The sequence below is a fragment of the Dinoponera quadriceps genome, unplaced genomic scaffold (genome assembly GCF_001313825.1).
Source record: "Dinoponera quadriceps isolate SergipeBrazil2010 unplaced genomic scaffold, ASM131382v1 scaffold1270, whole genome shotgun sequence".
NCBI lineage: Eukaryota > Metazoa > Arthropoda > Insecta > Hymenoptera > Formicidae > Dinoponera > Dinoponera quadriceps.
In genome coordinates, this window is record NW_014555716.1 from 876,418 (window position 1) to 896,660 (window position 20,243).

At 41.6% G+C, this 20,243-nt stretch overlaps 1 long non-coding RNA gene across 1 annotated transcript; it reads right to left on the reverse strand.

Annotated features, from left to right (window-relative positions):
• Nucleotides 1–1,073: 1,073 nt before the first annotated feature.
• On the reverse strand, nucleotides 1,074–16,444 carry LOC106745209. The gene is made up of 4 exons (XR_001374510.1): nucleotides 16,247–16,444; nucleotides 1,900–1,944; nucleotides 1,465–1,622; nucleotides 1,074–1,251 (listed from the first exon to the last, which is right to left on the reverse strand). It is a non-coding gene; the product is annotated as an uncharacterized LOC106745209 (long non-coding RNA).
• Nucleotides 16,445–20,243: the final 3,799 nt, after the last annotated feature.

The window sequence follows — 20,243 nt, forward strand, 5'->3', positions numbered from 1 at the left end:
AATTTATTATTTCCAGAGTCGGGAAGTAACGTGTAACTTATAGAACCATCACCTATCATCGTTATTTTTTAAAATGATGATTTGATAACGACGTTATAGTCTAACGTTATAGTTAATCTAAGTATTAGTAAGACTCGTTATTGTTATTTAAAAATTGCGAACGAGTTACTGTTATCGTGATTAATGAAATAATAGCGTCATCACTAAGTCGTTACTGAAAAGAAGTAACAACTTGTAACAGTTACGTCGTTAATTTGTTACTTCTCGGTATTATCACATCACAGAGAAACCTCGGCGTGTCGAAACGATCTATATATCTCCGACGTAAATTTTCATAAAAAAAAAGTTTCCCAACCAACGTTATTCTTTAATCTCTGGAAAAAAACGAACATTTACGATCGAGCCGTAAAAATGCTGGAATAGAACGGCAACACAGCGGGACGAAGGAAGAACGATGAGGATGAAAATTCGCGCATAGTTGCATCACGTTCATAAGGCGCAATCCCCCGCGAATGCAAAATTCCGTTTAACGTTCGAGCGGCGGACTTACGACGACTAACGACCGGCGACATTTTCGACACGTTCGACGGTTAAAGTGGAGGAATCACGTTGTCGTGCCGATCGTCGGAGGATGACGCGATCACGGCCACGAAGGAAGTTTTGCCGCGACAATTTTGCACGTTGTTGAATTGAAAAGCCGACGTAAGCCCGGCGACTTTACCGCACGAGAGACCATTAAACTCGAAAACGCGGGGAAGCTACTGCCGTCCGGTGGGGGAGTTGGGATTTTCGAAAACACCTGTCGAACTGTCTTTTATCCCCTCTCTCCGCAGTGCACTTTAAAACTCCGTTCACCCGAAGAGATCTCGTTACCTCTTCCTCGACTTCTGACCGACACTTCGTCCTATTCTTGTAGCACGTGGAGGATGACATTGTTACACTATTCTATCAGATCTACGACATCAAGAGGTGACGGTATAATTAAGTAGAAACGCTAAAAAGAACTATATATTTGAAAACGCTACATGTTATAAAATATCATTGCAATGACGTTGTATTAACGATTTCTTGCTTAGTGAATATTCACGAGGAGCCGTTGTTTTCATCGGAATAAAGATGTAGAGTTTCGCCAGAAGCTTTCTTCGAAAGAAGAAAAGAAGCTCGTCGTTCACTTAATTGCGAGTGTATTCCGGCTGGAGTGGGTTTCCATTTTGCGATATAATTCCCGGGATAATTATTGTCGAGAGGTTTCTGTGAAAAGCGAGACGCCCGGTTTCACATGGAATTTTCGTTTCACCGCCGATGGATTGGATTCGCCGCATGCTTTCGCGTATTCGTCTTCCGGCCCGGAGTTCGCTATAGAGACTTTATGGGATCCGCGGGAGTTACTTCCGCTGTATATATCAAGGCTTCTTGCCGATGAAACGGCGGAACTTTTTCCCGCTAAGTGAATGATGCACATACCAGATGATGATAACGCCGGATGAAGTGGCTTCTCACAACGCGAAGCCTCTTGAAGAGATATTTGATCTTCCGCGACGGGAGAGCAATGGGAGAGAATGTTTTCTTCGAAGAATGTATCGAAAAGGCGTCTCGCTCCTTCTAACTGCGCGGGTACAACCCTATAAGTGAGTAATATTCTTAGAATATTATGTGAATATTTTATATATTAAATAATATTATTTTTAAATATTATTAGGAGTAAACAACTACCTATTAATATTCCGGAAATAATACTTAACATAAAATAATATTACTAGAACATTACTAGAATATTCCAATCTAATAATCTAATATTTAAGAATATGCTCGGAATATTACTTAATATTAAATAATATTACGTGCTTATAGGAGACATAAAGTATATTGTGAAGTATCGTAAGTTAAGTTGTCTCGTACCTTTGAACTTAGCGAGACTAGGGCAGCAATCACATAAGTTTTCCCCTAGAATGAAAAGTGAAAAGTGAAAACTCTCAGGTGAAATCGTGATCGTATAACTCGGCGAAACGTGGAAACGTGAAACTTTTCATGTGAACTTTTTCGCCAAATCAAACTTGCTGGCGAAAAAGTGAAAATCTAGTGACATGGTAAATATGGAATATAATATCATACTATTACTGTTGAGATGTAGGAAACTTTACGGCCCTAAGGTTGTAATGATGTTTTTAAAGTTAGATGTTCTACAAATGACAGCTTATTCGGCTGATATCACATTAAGAAAATACATTTGGTTATGTATAAAAATTTTATGAAAGATTTTAAATTTTGATTATGGCTGCAGCGTGGTGGGTACTTCAATTCGCTGAAGAAGAAGAAGAAAGGCATTTAACATAATATAAAGGAGAAATTTACGCAGCTAATGCATTTGAATTATGGGAGTCTCAATTTATCCTTTTGTATCGGTAAGTAAATACCTTGCGGCAAATAAAATTAAATTTAAATAAAATATTGATAAAGAATTATACATATTACTGTAAGTCATATTAGAAATATACGTATAAAAGTTTATAAAATATTGATTTTAAATTTAAGTTTTTATATACGAAAATGTGTGAAATTATTATAGCTTGCCTGTTGCATATATTGCTTATTAAATTAAAATTGTTCTTATATATAATTAAATATAAAATATATATATTAAATATTAAATAAATATATATTATACACAAGTATATTAAGTGCCAGTAATTTATTTTAATCTCTACATGAGCCGTGATTAGTGATTTGTGCTTTTCACGCAAAGAGAGTTACGTGATCGTGTGAATAGTGAAAAAGTTCACGTGAAGTCGATAAAGTCGAAAAGTGAAAAATGAAAAGTTTCCCGCAAAAGTTACGTGATCGCTACCCAAAGCTGATCGTCTTAACTTTTCAGCAACCGATCGTCTTAGCCGGGTCTCATCCTCGACGAGAACTGCGCCTCGTTCGCTGTGAAACGCTCGTGATGACGGGAATTTGAATGTTGGAAGTAATTTCACCTCCAGACGTTCTAATGGCCATTCGAGCGAAATCGCAGCAGTTAGATACTGTAATCGCGCATTGTTCCATGCTGAAAGAACGCGCTTAGTTGCGTATCGATGAATTCTTGTCGCACTCGCTAATGGCTTTGGACTGAGTAAACTAAAGTTTAGTGACAGTGCGCGCGCGTGTGTGTACGCGCGTGCAATTATAACTCTCGCTATTTATACCTTTGCCACGCCCCGCATAGAAAATTTCATGGGATCTAATCAAGGTCTAATTCGATTTCCCAAAATAGTTATGGATTTTGATCAGAAGCGTAATGTTTTAAACATGCGATTCTAAGTGGGAAATACAAACAGATTCTATTTGATCATCCCAATGTTTTCCCAAAGATTTTTTCTGTTTAAACCTTATTCATAAAAACATAAGGTAAAAAATAGTACACATAGTGATAATGGTCAGATATACATAAGTCGGCATAATACCATTATTTTAACCTAACTTAATTTTTAACACTTACTTAGATTTATCAGAATTTTCCCATCACGTGTGCAAAATGTCTATAGATTATCTCCAAATATCAGTACTTCGATTACTTCGGTGAGAAACATGCGATTGTGGGATTGAGAGGGCAGAAAAACTTGAGGGATGATTCAGGAGAGAGAGAGAGAGAGAGAGAGAGAGAAAACAAGCGACGTACAGCTCGCCGGTATCGCCGTTGCAATAATTTGTCGCGCGATAGCGGCGCGCCTTGCTGTGTGTGTGCGAGCTGGAGAGGACACAAAAGATATTTCACAAGCCCGATACATCCCTCTGCGGCCCCGATGCCATTATACGGCCTTGCGGTGATCTGTGTGTACCCGTAAGCCCTGTGTGATCAGTATCCGTGTCTCCGTGATATACGTCCAATAGCCGTCTTTCGAGAGAGATCATCCTTACCACCGTGTATATAAGTCGGTGTGCAGTCGGCCGGTATGAAATCGCGCTCGTAATATTTCTCCGGCGCCAGCGCTTTTACGGTTCTTGCGGGACACCGAAAGGAACGGAGGAATGGTAGTGCAAGAGTATAATAAAGCGGCGGCGGCCGCCGCCGGGGTGGTCCTCCCCTTTCTCGTGTCTCCCCGCTCTTTCTTACTTTCTTCCGTCCTCCGTGTCTCTCTGTAGGGCTCTTTCGACCTCGCTAAAATAGAGCGTGGCGTGCCCGATGGTACCAGCATAGCGGCCGCAATGAGACCGAGATAGAAATTGATGACGCTCATAATTTACGAGAAATCGCGATTTTTTTTCTGAAGAAACCGGCGAGTATCCGCCGCCGTCTACTTTCGTCCTCTCCTTCGCTCGCGTCGGCCGCGGGCGAGCGAACGTAAAGACGAAGAAAGGGAGAAGAGGAGGAGGCCGGAAGAGGAAGAGATAGCGGGATAGCAGAAGAGGTGAATAAAATCCCGATAAATTTGCATTACACCGTAAATCCGATGCGGCGGCCGCCACACGGAGTATCCGTTTTGGATATCCCCGGCGCTATTTCCCCGCAGGATCGTTCCCGCGGATCGTGCCACCGAACCGTGCCGGGGGAGCGAAGGTAAAGTGCCGCCGATGGAGGAGGCGCCACGTGCGCGGAGATCTCTTTATGCCCCCGAATACGCGCTCGAGAGAGGCGATCACGAGGCAATCGATCGCTTTTCCATGTCGTCCACCAGATATACTACGTGCGCGAACGCCATGTGTGTATGTGTATATATGTACAGGGTGTCCCAAAAAGATTGAGACCCTTAAAAATCTTGAGAAATATAAGTTTTACAGAGAAATGTTTCACATAAAAGTTGTACGGTTTCCAACCGGTCTATTTACCGATCTTATCAGTTTTGACCTTGGATGGCGTCGCCAAGGTCAAGACAAGGTCACCTTAAATTTTTTAAACGGAGTCTCCTATTCTTTTTCTTGCATATTCTTACTTTAGCTCATCTCGACAGCTTTTCAAAACAGTATAATTTTATACACTTTGCAATACCCGGGGGGGGGGGGGGAAGAATATCACGCAAAATCATCGTTGACAATTTAAATGAGCGGAAATTGGCGAAAAAAAGAGCGAGAGGAGTAGCGCGAGAGAGAGAGAGAGAGAGAGAGAGAGAAACAGCAAGAGGCACGTATATCGCACCGTTATTCTCGTCATCTTTCTCGCCTCGTAATCGTTCCCGCCGTTAATTGTCGTTAATTAAAGAAGAGTCTCCCAGAGATTGTGCTCCGCGCTGCTGTTTAATTACGAAAAGGATTCATTAGCGAAGAGACAGTCACCTAACGAGGACAAAACAGCGGCGACGCGGAATCTGACGAGGCAGTCTGGCACTTTCTGGCTGCAACCGTCGCGCGCTGGAACGTGCACGAGTGTGGCGTGGCGGTTGACGCAGAGGAAGGGAGAGCTCTGTGCCAGCCCTCCTCGCGGTAAACAACCAGAAACAAGAAAAGTATGTCTGCGTCCTTCTTCCTCCTACCTTCTCTTCCTTCCTTTCTTCGATATTCCGATGCTTGAATAGCGCCTCTGTGTAAGTTTTTAACTTCGAAACAGTACAATTGCAAAAATTGTATGAAGAGAGAGAGAGAGAGAGAGAGAGGGAGAAGCTATTCTATTATTGCGCGTATCAAGGCGAAACACGATCTGGCGAGTGCAAGATTTCGAGACATAGTCAACGTCGTCGGCACACGAATATCTAGATAAAATGTTCTACGAACAAAGGAATCCGTTTGTATTTCCCACTTAGAATCTCACGTTTAAAATGTAACACTTTTAATCAAAACCCATTACTTTGGGAGATTGAATAGATCCTGATTAAAGCCTAAGAAATGTTTTATGCGGGTAGTAGTACATTTGTCAATACATTGGCCGCTTCATCGGCCAATCTAGCGCCAATGAAGTGTACCGCTAGGGGAGTACTTGAATATTCGAATCATTTCAATTTATGCATCCGGGACGCTAGGCTCTCTACCACTGCGTCTTAGTTAAAAACCGTGTGACGACGACCTGTAACGCGTTAACCTTTTCGACGGGTACAGGCCATGGAAACATGCTCGCCAGCCGGAATGGGATCCACCCTAAATATGTCCGCGCACTCGCGAAAATTCTCCTCTCGCCGGCGCTCTTCAATATTCAACCCCGACCACGTTTGTCGACTTTCCTACTCTACACCCCCTTCCCTCTCCGTCACTCAATGTTCACCTCCTCTTTTCACATTTGTCTCTCTCTTCCTTTCACTTTTCCATCTTTCTCTCTGTCCTTTTCGCTCTGCTCTTTTTTGTACTTTCTCTTCTTCCATTACACACACACACACACACACACACACACACATACACACACACATATATATATTCACGTACGGGCGGCTTTCTGCCCGCGTATTCCCGCTCGAACGGTCGAAGGTTTATTGCCCGGTGCGGGCTAAAATCTCCGAGTGAAAATTCTACTCGGCCGCCGCTTCCGAATCCACCGCGAAATTGGACATAAATTTGCAGCGCTGCCCCGCAAAGACGCCGTGCCGCGTCCTTCGGTCGTCCGTCCTCTTACCCTTTTCGTCCTGTGCCTTTTCACTACACGCGAGAATCGTTCGCCGGTTTCAACCAGGAAATAAGCGATGGACCGTGGATGTGTTCGACGGCGTCAAGGGGATGACGCGGATCAGATCGAGATGAGTCCGGCAGCGTTTCGCTTCGCGAGAAACAAAAGTTTCCGGATTAATAATCCCAAGACGATTTATCGCGGCAAAAATTCGTGCCACAGCGTGATTCGAATAGGATATCCGTCGGATATAAATCGCTCGTAGCGCGCCGTGTCAGTTTTCTCAACAGTCAGGGAGATTTTTCAGAATTTCGACGCTTCTATTTAGGCAACTAATTGTAATTGCACAATTATGAAGCTCCGAAGGAAAAATTGTGGCGCCATCTCATGGAAATTTGCCGGACTTATCGGACGATCCTCGTGAAACAAGACCTCCTGCGTGGTACACGCGCGTGCAGCCTTGACCGTCTAAGCGTGCAACGCGTGGGGAGGCAGGGCGTTATCGCGCCTTCACGCTCTATCGGACCTCGCTCTCGTGGCCCTTCGTCTTCGTCAGCGGTTTTTCGGTGAAAAAGGACCGCGCACCAGTGAGATACCGGCACCCCACGACGGTGGTGGTGTCATGCGCACACGCGCGTGCCCGTCGGGGCGCGCGCGCCGGCAAGCGAGAGTGAAAAACGGCGGCGCGCGACGAGGCGAGGCGATTCCGAGCGTTTCCCGCGGTATTCGAGTCGAATCGCGGGGAAATCGACTTTGGGAAATTAACGACGCCGACGCGCGCGCACGTCGGTATCGCGCGATCCGCCCGCTACCGGCGAACGACAGCTGCGTAATTAATAGAACACCGTGCGAACTCCGGCCGGGGAAAAATATCCCATCCCTTATACGGCTCTCCCCTCCCCCCTTCTTTCTTTTTCTCTCTCTCTCTCTCTCTCTTATAGAAATCTTTATCAATTTTATATTCATTTTTATCTGTCTTCTTCCACACGGGTAAGAATTTATGGGACGATCTGAGTTTAACTTCGATTCGGACATGGACTTAGGATTTAGGTTTAGGATTTAGGTTTCGTTTAGATTTGAATGATTAAATTAACAAATTTATAGCTCACTTTGTTTCTTTTTTTTTTTGAGCATATATAACTTAATGTTCTTTTTTAACCCACGCTCTAAAGTAGGCCTTTTACTTATTTTTAGTTTTCTCTTGCTTTTGCATAATTATGTTTGTTTGTTATGTGTGTATAAACGCTGTTCTCTCTTTCTCTCTCTTTTTGTCTGTCTCTCTCACCGATATCCTCTAATAACCAAATGCGTTTTCTTTTCCCTTCTCCCTGCCTCCTCGTCGATGGGTTTTCAACGGTGACCCATGCGCGATCGTGAAGCGGCGCCCTCCGCGTAAATAAGACACGCCGATATTTTGTTAATTTTCGATGATGTTCTTCTTATTCATCTCTCACACGATAGAACCGTAATCTTCAAAATATATTTGTTTCACTCTAATTTATTGCACCAGTTCAGCAGTGCAACTAAAAAGAACAGAGTATTTGTTTCAATTGATCAATTTATCAAACTGTCGGCTGTGAAAGCCGACCGCCAATTACGACTGCCGATTACGACTGCCAATTCTTAATCGACAATTACAATAGACTAGTTACATGACACTTCACTATGATACGCCCTTTAAGAGTCGACCGAGTCGTAACCGCCAGTCAGATCGGCCTTCGCAGTCAGTAGTCTGATATGGACTTCATAGAAGAAGACTGAAATAATGATTGCGTTCAGAAAACACAGTTTAATGAGCAGTCAATGATTATTGGTTTTTTCGTTAGATCCTTAAATTTAGAGCGAAGACATTGATGAATTACTTAGCAGTTGTGCAATTTTATAATCTACGTAATTTTTATTATACATTTTTACAAAGTCTTTCATGAAAACAATATCATCTAAAAAATTATCTAAATAAGTAGCGCAAGTTATCTTTCATCTAGATAAATCAAAAGCAAAATCATCATCATCTCATCTAAGACGAGTCTTCCGGATTCTCATCTCATCTTCATCTAGATAAATCTGAAATCATCTAAGGCAAACACTGCTGTTCGCCTTTGTTTTTCTCACAATTTTTCAGCCGCCGTAATTCGTAACAGCCACGTACGCGAGATCGCATGAAAGATCCGTCGTGTTCGCATACGTTCTTCGAAGGACACAATTGTCAAATTATTCAATAAAGCATCTTTCTCGTCCAAGTCGCCGCCGTCTGCCGTTCCGGATCCTCTTCCACTCGATCGGCATCCGGTTCCTGCTCGGCGCACGAGCCCGTTCCGACAGGAGGGGGCTGTGGAAGTTTACGTTCCAATGGGAGGAACGCTTGTGCAATTTCCGTGCTGCGCCAGCATTACGTAGCACAAAGTCCCGTTCTCGTATTACGAGTCGCGTAAGGCTCGACGGGGGCCCCCTTTCTAACAGGGTACGCGTGTCCCGTTGGAGCATCCGTCGCATTGTGTCCCCCTCGTGGCTACCTTGGCCTCGCGACGAAAGCAGGGCGATTCCTCAAAGCTACTCAAAGTAACGGAACTGTCGTATAACACGTGGCCACCCTGCCGAGCTGCGACTCGATATCCTTAATAGAGGGCCTTCCATTAAGAAGTGTCATTTTAAATTTCGCGGCGTTTTCTACAAATGTGTACTTAATCGATAAATTTGTGAACGTCTCGGTCAGATTAGTGATGTTAAGAACCCAACCTGTGCCTGGCCAAGGAAATCAACTGAAAACGTTGCTGCTGTGGCTGAAAGTGTCGAGGAAAACCCAGGTATCTGTTGCAGGACGTTCGCAGTAATTGGGCATTTCACAAACCAGCCTGCACCGCATTTTGCACAAAGATGTACAAAGATTTCAGCAGGATGGGGCTACGTGCCACATAAGCCGTGAAACGATTGCGTTATTACGTGAGAAGTTTCCCGAACGTGTCATTTCGCGTAACGGAGGCTCAATGGCCGCCTAGATCGTGCGATTTGACGTCGCTGAACTTCTTCCTTTGGGATTATGTGAAGGATAAGATCTACACCAATGCTATTCTACGCAAACGATTCAAGCGCTCAAAGACAATATTCGAACCGTTATTGACGAAATTGAGCCGCAATTGTGTGAAAACACGATGGAAAATTTCCTCAAAAGAATGACCATTTGCGAGAAAAGACGAGACGGCCATTTGGCTGATATGGTGTTTCACGTTTAATCGCACAATCTATACTTTGGATTAGAATAAAAACCTTTTAATGGAAGACCCTGTATTAGGTCGTATTGCAGAATTAGGTTGTTATGCAGAAATGTTGTGGGTGAGGTCACTAACGTATTCTGCAAGTTACAGCCTCTATCTTTGCGTTAAAAAAAATGGCGGTATATAATAACTTTCTCATGTAGGGTGTCTCAAAGATCTGGAAACGGTCGAATATTTCATAAACAATGCATTTTAGAAAAAAAAATATTTCAGAGAAAAGTTGTTCTAATTAATTAGTAGAACAAGATAATGTAATAAAAAATAAAGGTTTCCGTTAAAAAAAATTAGATCGACCTTGCTTTTATTTTGGTAACGCAAGATATATATATATATATATCACTTTTCCTTTTCCCATTTGTTTAAGTTAAGAAATTTGTAAAAAAATCGAACTTGAATTTTTCAACAGTTGCAGTTTCGTTAAAAATGCTCATACTTTAATTTTTAGAGTTTACGGCGATAACTACACTTATATTGATTACAAAAGTGTAAAGTAATAATAATAGTGTTTATACGTTTATTTCGGATAATTAGGTCAACTGCAATCAATATGCCCGATTCACCACACATTTCGCGACGCGGCGTGTTGATCTCTAGTTTCTTCAATTTTTAATACGATAACTTATAAAAATTTAAATTGTTACTCCAAATATGGAATAATATTCATGCAATACCCTAGTTCTGTAGCTTTAATAGCATTTCCTATTTTAATTCCCAAAAATCAGCTTGGAAATGGGTAGCTAGACAAGAATATCAGACTTTTCATATCTCGTAGGAACTATCTTTTGTCATTCACGTAAACGACACTCCGTCGAGGGATTTCGAATGTGTGCCAGTAGGTTAAATCGATGATTCTCGTCGTAAATGTAGCGTTTTGTTTTATTTATATTTCTTATCAAATCAGTCTCTCTGCGTCTCCCTGTGCCCCTTCGCTCTCCTTGCCGCTGGATAGCGTCGTAAAACGAAAGTAAAGGGTTTCGAAAGTCGTGGGACGGGATGTATCGTGAGCATCGGCCGAAAGTTTATTGCGGATTCGAGGGAAATAGTATGAGGTCGTGTTTCGTAAAATCCGCGGTATATTGAAATTTATTTCATTCCCCCACCGGTCGAGAAAACGGAGCCACAAGAGCGGAGGAGGTCTCCTGTATTGCGATAATCCTCGAAGAAGAGGATACTGCGCGCAGGGACGAATACAAATTCTATCGTGCGTGAAAATGCCGTTTCTCCTCTTCGGTTTGGCAATTTCGCAATTGCATTGCGCCTTTCACACGCGCATTTGAAAAAAGATTGGTTATACTTATTATTATACACTGAAACCTACTACCATACACTGAAAGAAGGATTTGGTAATAGCAATAACAAAATTTCGTAACTGTCACTAAATAATTCGGTGAAATATTGCGGGCCAAACTTTCGGCAACAGTTACGAAATAATTTGATTGGATAAAGTTAATATATAGTTTTAAGAATCAAGATTTAGTTGCTTGAACTGTACATTTAGATCATTAAACTAAATTTTGGTAATTAATAACAAATCTTGATAGCAAGAAATGAGATATATTTGGTAACTATTACTAAACATACAGTCCTTAAGGAAAATTGTTTTAGGTAATTATCATCATTTAATTAAAAAAAATTTATCTATGTAAATTATTTTAAGATAACTTGACATTCATTTTGATGTATTTTTTTCATTTCATATGTGAAAAAATCCTCCGTAGTTTCGATCTCGTAATGATTATCCATCGGCTGACCGCGCTCCGTTTTACTTCAGTGATCAGACAGAAACCGACAAATCCTACAAGCTCCAATCATGTCTTTATATCTCGTGTTTATAATGTCCTTATGTGATCCTTATATGGAGAAAGAGAAAGAGAGTAAGAGTGAGTGGGTAAAAGGAAGAGAGAGAAAAGGAGAAAGAGAGAGAGAGAGAGGGAGAGAGGGACCATAAATATTTACTAACAGTTATATATAAATATTTTATAAGAATATAAATATTTTATAAGAATGAAAGTGAATGATTTCGTAATACTTATCAAATATCTAGTAATAATGATTAAACATTTAATAACAGATGTTAAATATTTGGCAGCAACTGCTATTTTATTTAGTTGATTCAACTCTGAATAAAAGTCGTTCGTACTGCAGGCCAATTAAATACTTGGTAATTATTTAATATCAAATTTCATAACAGTTACCGAATATTCTGTCGGAATCTCTAACTAAATGCATTTAATAAGTATAACCAATCTTTTTTCAAATGCACATACGCCGAGAATCGGCGCATTGAAATTGTGATTCGCATTTGATAACGATCGGAGCGCGATCGTTCGTCTCGTGCGAGACAAACGAGAGATACGGGTCGCCGGAAGTTCGATCGAGGTATCAACCGATAGCGGTGGCCGCGCTAAAAAGTCAAAGGTTAACAGTCAGTCGCCGTAAAATTGCCGAGTCGCGTTCGTACGTACACTGTCATTCACTCGGCATGATGCGAGGGAACAGAGAGATACGCGAGCCTTGCTCGTTTTGCTCGACGGCGGAAAGTGCGTCTATTTCGTGTCTCATATCGAAACTAACGTCTTGATTCCCATTAGTCACGTAGGTTGCGATTAAACGACGCTTACGAGACCGAGGCGTGGATGATACGTACCGTTTCCGTTCTATCTGCACATTGAGAGAAAAATACAGTAGATTCAAACAAATTTTATTTGAACTAAAAGAATGATTTTTTCAAATACGGTTAAAACAATTATTTATTCCAATCTATGAATAAATGTATTTAGAATAAAGGGAAAGTATAATAAATAAATATTTTCTTAATGTAAAATAATGTGTGCTTTATTTGAAGGAAATATTCCAGAAAAAAATGTTCTTAGATTGAAAATATGTTTATTTGACTTAAAGAAATGAATCTTCATAGTTTACTACTTACAAGACATTTATTTTGTTTTTAATTTTCAAGCAAAATACAAAAAAATTAGGTTGCCTACGTATATAATCGCCTACTCTAATAGCATAGGAAATATTAATTAAATTTTCTACATCAATGATAAACAAATTATCTCTTGTTATAGATATGTTGGGTTTGAGATTTAATTATCACTACTAAGTTATTTCTCTAAGTGTAGGTTTTTACTACACGCGAACTGAGTAAACGCAAACTGTCTTTGAAGAGCATGAAAGTGACGTTAAAATTTCAATTCGGCGTATGGACATTCACTTTGTACATCTAGCCAATCGCGCGTATTTATTCACGCGAGATGAAGGTAGAGGTGAGAAGAGTCGACGATACACAGTCGACCCCAAAATACCACCAACACAGGCAGGCGGACAGACGGATGCTGCGTAGCGAAGTTAAGTCGACGCGTTGTACAACAAACGCAGATAATTGATACATCACGAGGAAATTTCAGCAACACGCTGGCGGTCAGCCGAGTACATCGAGGGCAACCAGACACGCGGGTATTTAAAATGACGAACGCGGCCTGGCGAGTGATGACGGAACCGGCGCTTATCGCTCTTATCGCGTTAGCACAGCTGACGAAAAACGCGCCGTGAGCAGCGGGCCGCGTCGCTGAGGAAGCGTGAGAAATTCGTTTCCGATGAAATTCCTGCCGTTTGTGGCTGTGGTAATCGAGACGAGCGCTCGGACCGGAGGGATGCGTCGAGACAAGCGCGAGACCGGCCGTTTCAGGGACACGCACGCGTGGGTCGGACCGGAACTGGCATGATTCACGTCGAGGCTGAGCCGTGAGACCCGCGGAATACGATTCGCCTCGTCCCGCCCTGCCTCTCGCATCGCCTCGCGCGGTCCCGCGCTCCTCGAACCCGCGTGCGCATCGAGGTCGTGTGGGTGCCTCGTTATCGCAACATTGACACTGTTCACGTGCCGAAACTCCCCTTGATCTCTTCTTCTTAGGTTTTTCCCCGCATAGAAAATTTCCTAGAATCTAATTGGGATATATTATTGTGATTCATTTGGTGGAGATTTTAATATTGCTGTGATATCTTGGTGTGCAAATAAGTTCGGTGCCATTATGTTTAATCAATCGTAACTCCGGTTTAAATTCAAATATTTTCTCGCCGCTTGTATGCGGTGGCTTTTGAAGTGCCAATCTTTAAGTTTAAAATGAGCTCTATAGTTTGGTAATGCGAGCAACATAACCTCGAAGATAGTATCAAATACGACGTGCGACAAACAGCATATTTGACATTGCGTTCTTTTCGCTTTTTGATTAAAAGAAATGCCGCTGAATTTATAGAAATGGTGGGCACAGTTTTGGGGAGGGAAATGCTGTTACAATTGCTGTAAAATTTTGAAAATGGTTTGAAAAATTTTGGAACGGTGGTTTCGACCTTACCGACCAAAGAATGTATCGGCGTATCAACAAAGTTTGCCGACAAACATCTGGAGCAATTATTGAAAACTCGGTACAAACTCAATATAAACTTGCTGCTGCAACTTGGAGTAACCCGCCAGTCAATTTCCATTCGTTTACACAAGCTGAGGAAAATTTGCAAGGAAGGCCGATGAGTTCCACATGAGTTCAACTTGGAGAATAAACAGCGAAGATCTGATACGGCGATGTGTCCTTGTTAACAAGGACATTGCGTATAATGAAGGATTTTTTGTACAAAATTGTGACGAAAAGTCGGTCTTCTATGACAACCCTAATCAAAGAAAATCGTGGATTCCCACTTGGCATTTAACATATCAGCAATGTTTCCACAATGTTTGAACAGAAATATTATACTTTTCAGTAAAGTTGTTGCAATATTTCATGCCAGTTTCTGTAATATTTCTGCAATGTTTAAATGTCCGCGATAATAACAATACAAGATTTCTGTCTCAGCAATGTTTCAGTGACATTACAGACACATTTCAAATATATTACTGGCACGTTTCAGAAATGTTACGGAAATCTACTCTGTAACATTCACGAGTTATGCATTAATATTATTTACACATTTCAGTATCCTATATTATGGAAAATATAACAGTTAAATAAAATTATTAAAAAAAATTTGTATGATAAAACAATTAGTAATATTTGTTAACAATTATTAACAAATTTTGAAAACATCGTTGAATAAAGGGGATAAATAGTCCTGACAATTTTCCGACAATCGTAGAAATTGTTTTATACTTCGTTTCACATTTTTCGCATCTTTGCGTGGTGTCGATATCTCGAACAGCAGCCAGCCGGTCACACATCCACTCCTAGTACGCGGTCACCGTTATTTAACTTCGATAATCGGTGGACGAGTAATGAGTCCAACCGCTGTGACGACAATCCTCACACTTGACATGTTTATATAACTAAAACGTAACCTTCGATTATGGTACAAAAATATTTCAGCAACATATCAACTGCAATATTACATCAGGAATATTTTTCATATCTATCTGCAACATTATATGTACAATTATATATTGCAGTACTGCTAAAATGTTGGCGAAAGATTCGAAAGTTACGAAACCATTGAATTGCATTTACAATATTTTTGCAATATCGTAAATACAATGTTTCAAGTGCAACGTTTTAGACATGTTTCTACAATATAGTAAAAATACTTTGGTTTAAAAGGTACAAGGCTTCCTGTGTATACCTCGTATACATAGATACGAGGTAAGCGTAGGTAAGACGCTTGAAATGTGGAAACATTTATGAAATTAAAAGCGGACCTCTGCAGGGTACAAACGAACATCCCGGCGACCCTGATTTCCAACCTTATTTCCATTATTATTTCCATTATTTTGCAACACTGGAAATCGATCAACGTACCTCCGATTATCTCATCGTATCTTCTCCCATGAAGACCTCCTGAATTCGAGGCAGGGAGGGCCCTAATGTCCCTTATAATTACATAAGGTTTACATTCCAACTCGTGTGCCTCCAATTTCTGCCGATACACGATTAACAGTGTATGCGATCTCACACGATCCTACTATGATTATAATTCAACGACGTAAGACAGGATGACTCGGTTCGCAGGGACTAATATACGTGCCGACAAACACCGTATTCGCGGCACTAAAAGTCTCGCTGAGATTGAGGAGGCATCGGGGAGAGCCCGCGCGTTAACTCGTACAATGATCCCTGCCGTTCGCCGTGCCGTGCGGGATTTATGATCCACGATCAAGGTTACTACTACTACGATGGGCAGGCTCTCGCTACCACGAGACAGAGAGCGGCCACGTTTCGCCGCATCTCGAACGAACATTGTTTTACAATACCGTGATACCGCGATACCGGGGCCGCGCCTCGATTTATCATCGAGCGGCCGTTTTATTTTCTCACCGTCTTTCCCCGCTTTTCCCGCCCCGCTCGCTCGGAGTCGTTCGCGTCGTCCCGACGTTAGATCTTGATATACCTCCGCGATCGGCCGTCCTACGTGTATCCGCGTATATCTGCCTATAATTTCCAAGCAAATTCTTCCTCCCGATGAAATGTATCCGCTGGATACGTACCTTCGGCTCTCTCTCTCTCTCTCTCTCTCTTTCTCCCCCTCCGTCCTTCGTCCTTACGTCACGCGCCGTCTGTCTCCGAAAGGGAAGACAATGGGTGCGTGGGTTGGGGTCCGATGTGTCGAGGCGTAGCCATCGAAATACGTAGGTAGTCCTCGCTCGCTCGCTCGCTCGTTCATTTGCTCGCGCGCGCGCGCGCGCGCGTGCGATCGCCGACTGACGTAACGCCAGGCCCGCGGTACTTAACGATCGCTGCCATTGCGCGTTAAAACGATTACTTCCGCTCTCGGCTCTCGTCGGAGAGAGAGAGAGAGAGAGATACATCGCGTGCGTGAGTCTCGGCGCAAGCGGCGGCGAGCTGTGCTCGTCCAGCTCGCATCCCTCTCCCACCCCCCGCCGGTCCCGTGGTCGTTCCAACCGCCTTCTCGCGTTGCGCACGGACGGATAAGTCCCGCGGCCTGTGGCCGTTAACGCGAGACAAAGCGCGCCTCGCGCGATCTAATCGTCACGCGAATATTTCACGTCAGAGTGTCCCTCCCTTCTCTCTCTCTCTCTCTCGTGCGCTCTCGCTCTCGAGCGTTTTACCGGAACAACGTTGTAATAACGGTGTCTCCCGGTTGCGCGTTCAAATATCGACTTTTACGGAGAAGCGCGTAAACGATGACACTGGAAATTTTTGTATCGGAAATTTCGTAGGAATTGCGCTTTTTTTTGCAACGAGTCCCACGTGGAAACTGTTTAATGGTTGACCGTATTACGTTAAGGCGTATTAATTTAATTGACTTTGAGAGCTTTGATTCTATATATGCCAACTCTATATTGTCAATAAATAGGGTCTTTAGGTAAAGAATACTTCTTTGAGTTCCAATTGAGATCGAATCTGACTTTCCGAAAAAATTGTGGCCTTTAATTGGAAAATCTACGTAGATTCTATTTCTATATAGAAATGTTGTAACGTTACAGGCACGCGAATTCATACATGAGAAACCTAAACAGATTCCATTTGCTGTCTCCCGACTATTTTTTCCAAGATTTTTGCTAGGTTTTATTATAATTAAAAATGATTAAAATATATGAAAATTTAAATATTTACACTTTTCATATATAAATAAGAATGCACATAGCACAGAAATATCGCAGTAATATTGCTTTTCCATTGCCAATATTATAATGTAACATAGCAAGAATATTGCTGCAACACTTGAGATATCGAGAAAAGTTCGTTATAACGTAAAATTACTTTGATTAAATTAATGACGCTAAAAAATCCGTGCTTTGACTTTTATTGTCCCTATTCATTCTTTCATTAATTGGATAATTTTATCTAAACAACCGAAGATCTGTTCAAAACAAAGTTCCTTGCAATATGAATTTGCAACGTTGTGATCGCGCATAAACGTTAACGTAAAGTTTTATAACGTACTGTAGAGAAGCGACAATTATTATGGTGTAATGGAACAATATTGAACTGCGTGTCGTTTTTTTGTAATTCGCCGTGCATTGTACGCCGGTCACTTTGCATATTAAAGGACTATCAGTTGTATCTCCCTTATGCCAGTTATGCGCGTATTTCGTATTCTCCATGGATAATACCGCAAAGCGTGCTTTTGCGGTCGATCTAATCGTCTCTCGAATAATTCACGTGACCCTCTTTGACCGTGCCGTTTGAATCGGACATTTAGAGCTTAGCACGCGCGGCAGTCGATCGAATGTTTAATCCGCTATTTTTACGATCGACCATTTGATTGGTGTCCCGCTTTTGAATCGAATTGATCGATGGCAGATGGTAAATAATTCGTGCGTGAAATCGCTGGAAAGCGATGACGCTCGATAAAATACCCATCGGGGAAAAATTATCTTCTAATTGTTCTGCACGAAAAAAAAGACTACTCCGTCAGAATAACTGATTTTTCTATTGCCTGGGAACCAGACGGAAATTCAGTCGTGGGAACAAAAAGATTTATGTGTGTGTATGTGTGTGTGTGTGTGTGTGTGGGTGTGTGTGTAATATTAAAAATAAGAAAATATTATTATTTTCTATTTTTTTCAATGTTATATTTTTTATCGTTGCTATATTTATACATCAGTCAATTTAACAGAGAGAAAGATAAGTAGTGCTACTTAATCGCTGTGTTTTCTGAACGCAGTCATTATTTCAGTCTTCTTCTGTAAAGTCCATATCAGACTATTGACCGTGAACGTCGTTGACGCCATCTGACTGGTGGTTACGACTGTCGACTCTGGAAGGGTCTATCATAGTGAAGCGTCATGTAACTACTCTATTGTAATTGGTCCATTAAAAATTGGCAGTCGTAATCGACAGTTGGATCGGCTTTCACAGTAGACAGTTTGATACGGACTTAAAATGAATTGATCAATTGAAACAAATGGTCTGTTCTTTTTAGTTGCACCAATTCAGCAGTGCAGCTAAAAAGAACAGATCAAACGGGGCAAATCCGAAATGTGTTGATTCGTTGAAATCTAATCTCCAATTCCTAGTTTGATATAAGCTTAATACATAGGTCTATATTATTTTATTCATTTTATCGAAAAGTAAATTCAGAATATGGACCATAACATCGTGTTCGATAATTTTATATAAGATAACATGTTTTTTTATTTAAGATGAAGGTGAAGATATTTTGTATTTCTTCCATCTAGATAAAGATAAAAATGATCTATTTATTCAAGTGGATGATTATTTAGATAATTTTATCTAGATACCGGCAAACACTGCTCCCAGCAAACACATTTTATCTCTAACAACTAATTTTTAGCAATGATAATAAAATTCGAGTCGAATGAGATTCAGGTCATTTCAGATATTCGATCAAGTCATTTCTTTGCCTGTGGTTCCAAGGACTTGGTCTTCATTCAGTTGCAGAAACTGAGATTCCCTTTCCGTGTATAAATATAACATATAAAGTTTCAACTGTCTCTCGAACAATACCGCATATGCATCGTGAATGCTGTTGCGATACTCCAACATTTCTCGATAGTCCGATAATACAGTGGCATTATGTATTTCTGACGCACACAGTCTAATTATTACAACCATAATGCACGCGCGGAAACCAAAGGAATGATGATCGTGCCCCGGCGAGTAATCAGCGCGCGATGCGCCACACGATACGGCGCACCTTGTTGACGGGGAAGTAATTTGACCGTGCGAAAGCGGTAATAATTCCCCATCGCGGCGCATTACGCCGGTTACGTTACTAGCGACTCCATAAATTTGCGAACGCTCTCGAAAGCGAGGGTGCGCACTCCGGCCAACCTCTCGCGAGCTCGAAGAGCCATCGAGAGTTCCCCATGTGCGCGGAGATGCACGGGCAGAAATGCGTGGGATTAGTGAAGTGAAGCAGCGATATTCGGAAACTCTACGGTGCATAGTCAAAATATACTTCTCAATTTGTGAAAAAGCATAAAACGAAAGGAAGTATCCATTTATTACTTTAATATATTAGGTGTACAAATTAATTCGGTGCCCTTGCATTTTATGTCGTGTAACTTTGGTTCATTCAAGAATTAAAATTTGGTTCCTATTCTATGGTGATTTGAAAATGCCAATCTTAAGCTTCAAGAAGCACTATATCGGCCTTGCTGATGTAACTTCAGAAAACAGTAGTTATCATGACGTTCGAAAAGAAGCATCTGAGGCACTGCATCCTTTTGTATTTCAATTGAATAAAAATGCTGCTCAGTCTACCGAAGTGATTTCTTCCACTTTGGGTGAACGTAATGTGACTCATAGGACTTGTAAAAAGACTTGTAAACAGATTTGTAAATTCCATTACCAGTAAAAGACCTTTTACCGGTAATGGAACGAGATAGGTGATTCTACTGCACAATAACGCTCGTCCATATACTGCAAAAGGGACGAAGGACCTCATCAATACATTGGGTCGGGAAGTTCTCTCTCATACGGCTAATTCGCCAGATTTAGCGCCGTCGGATTACCACTTATTTTGGTCGCTTCAACATCATTTGGCGGATACGC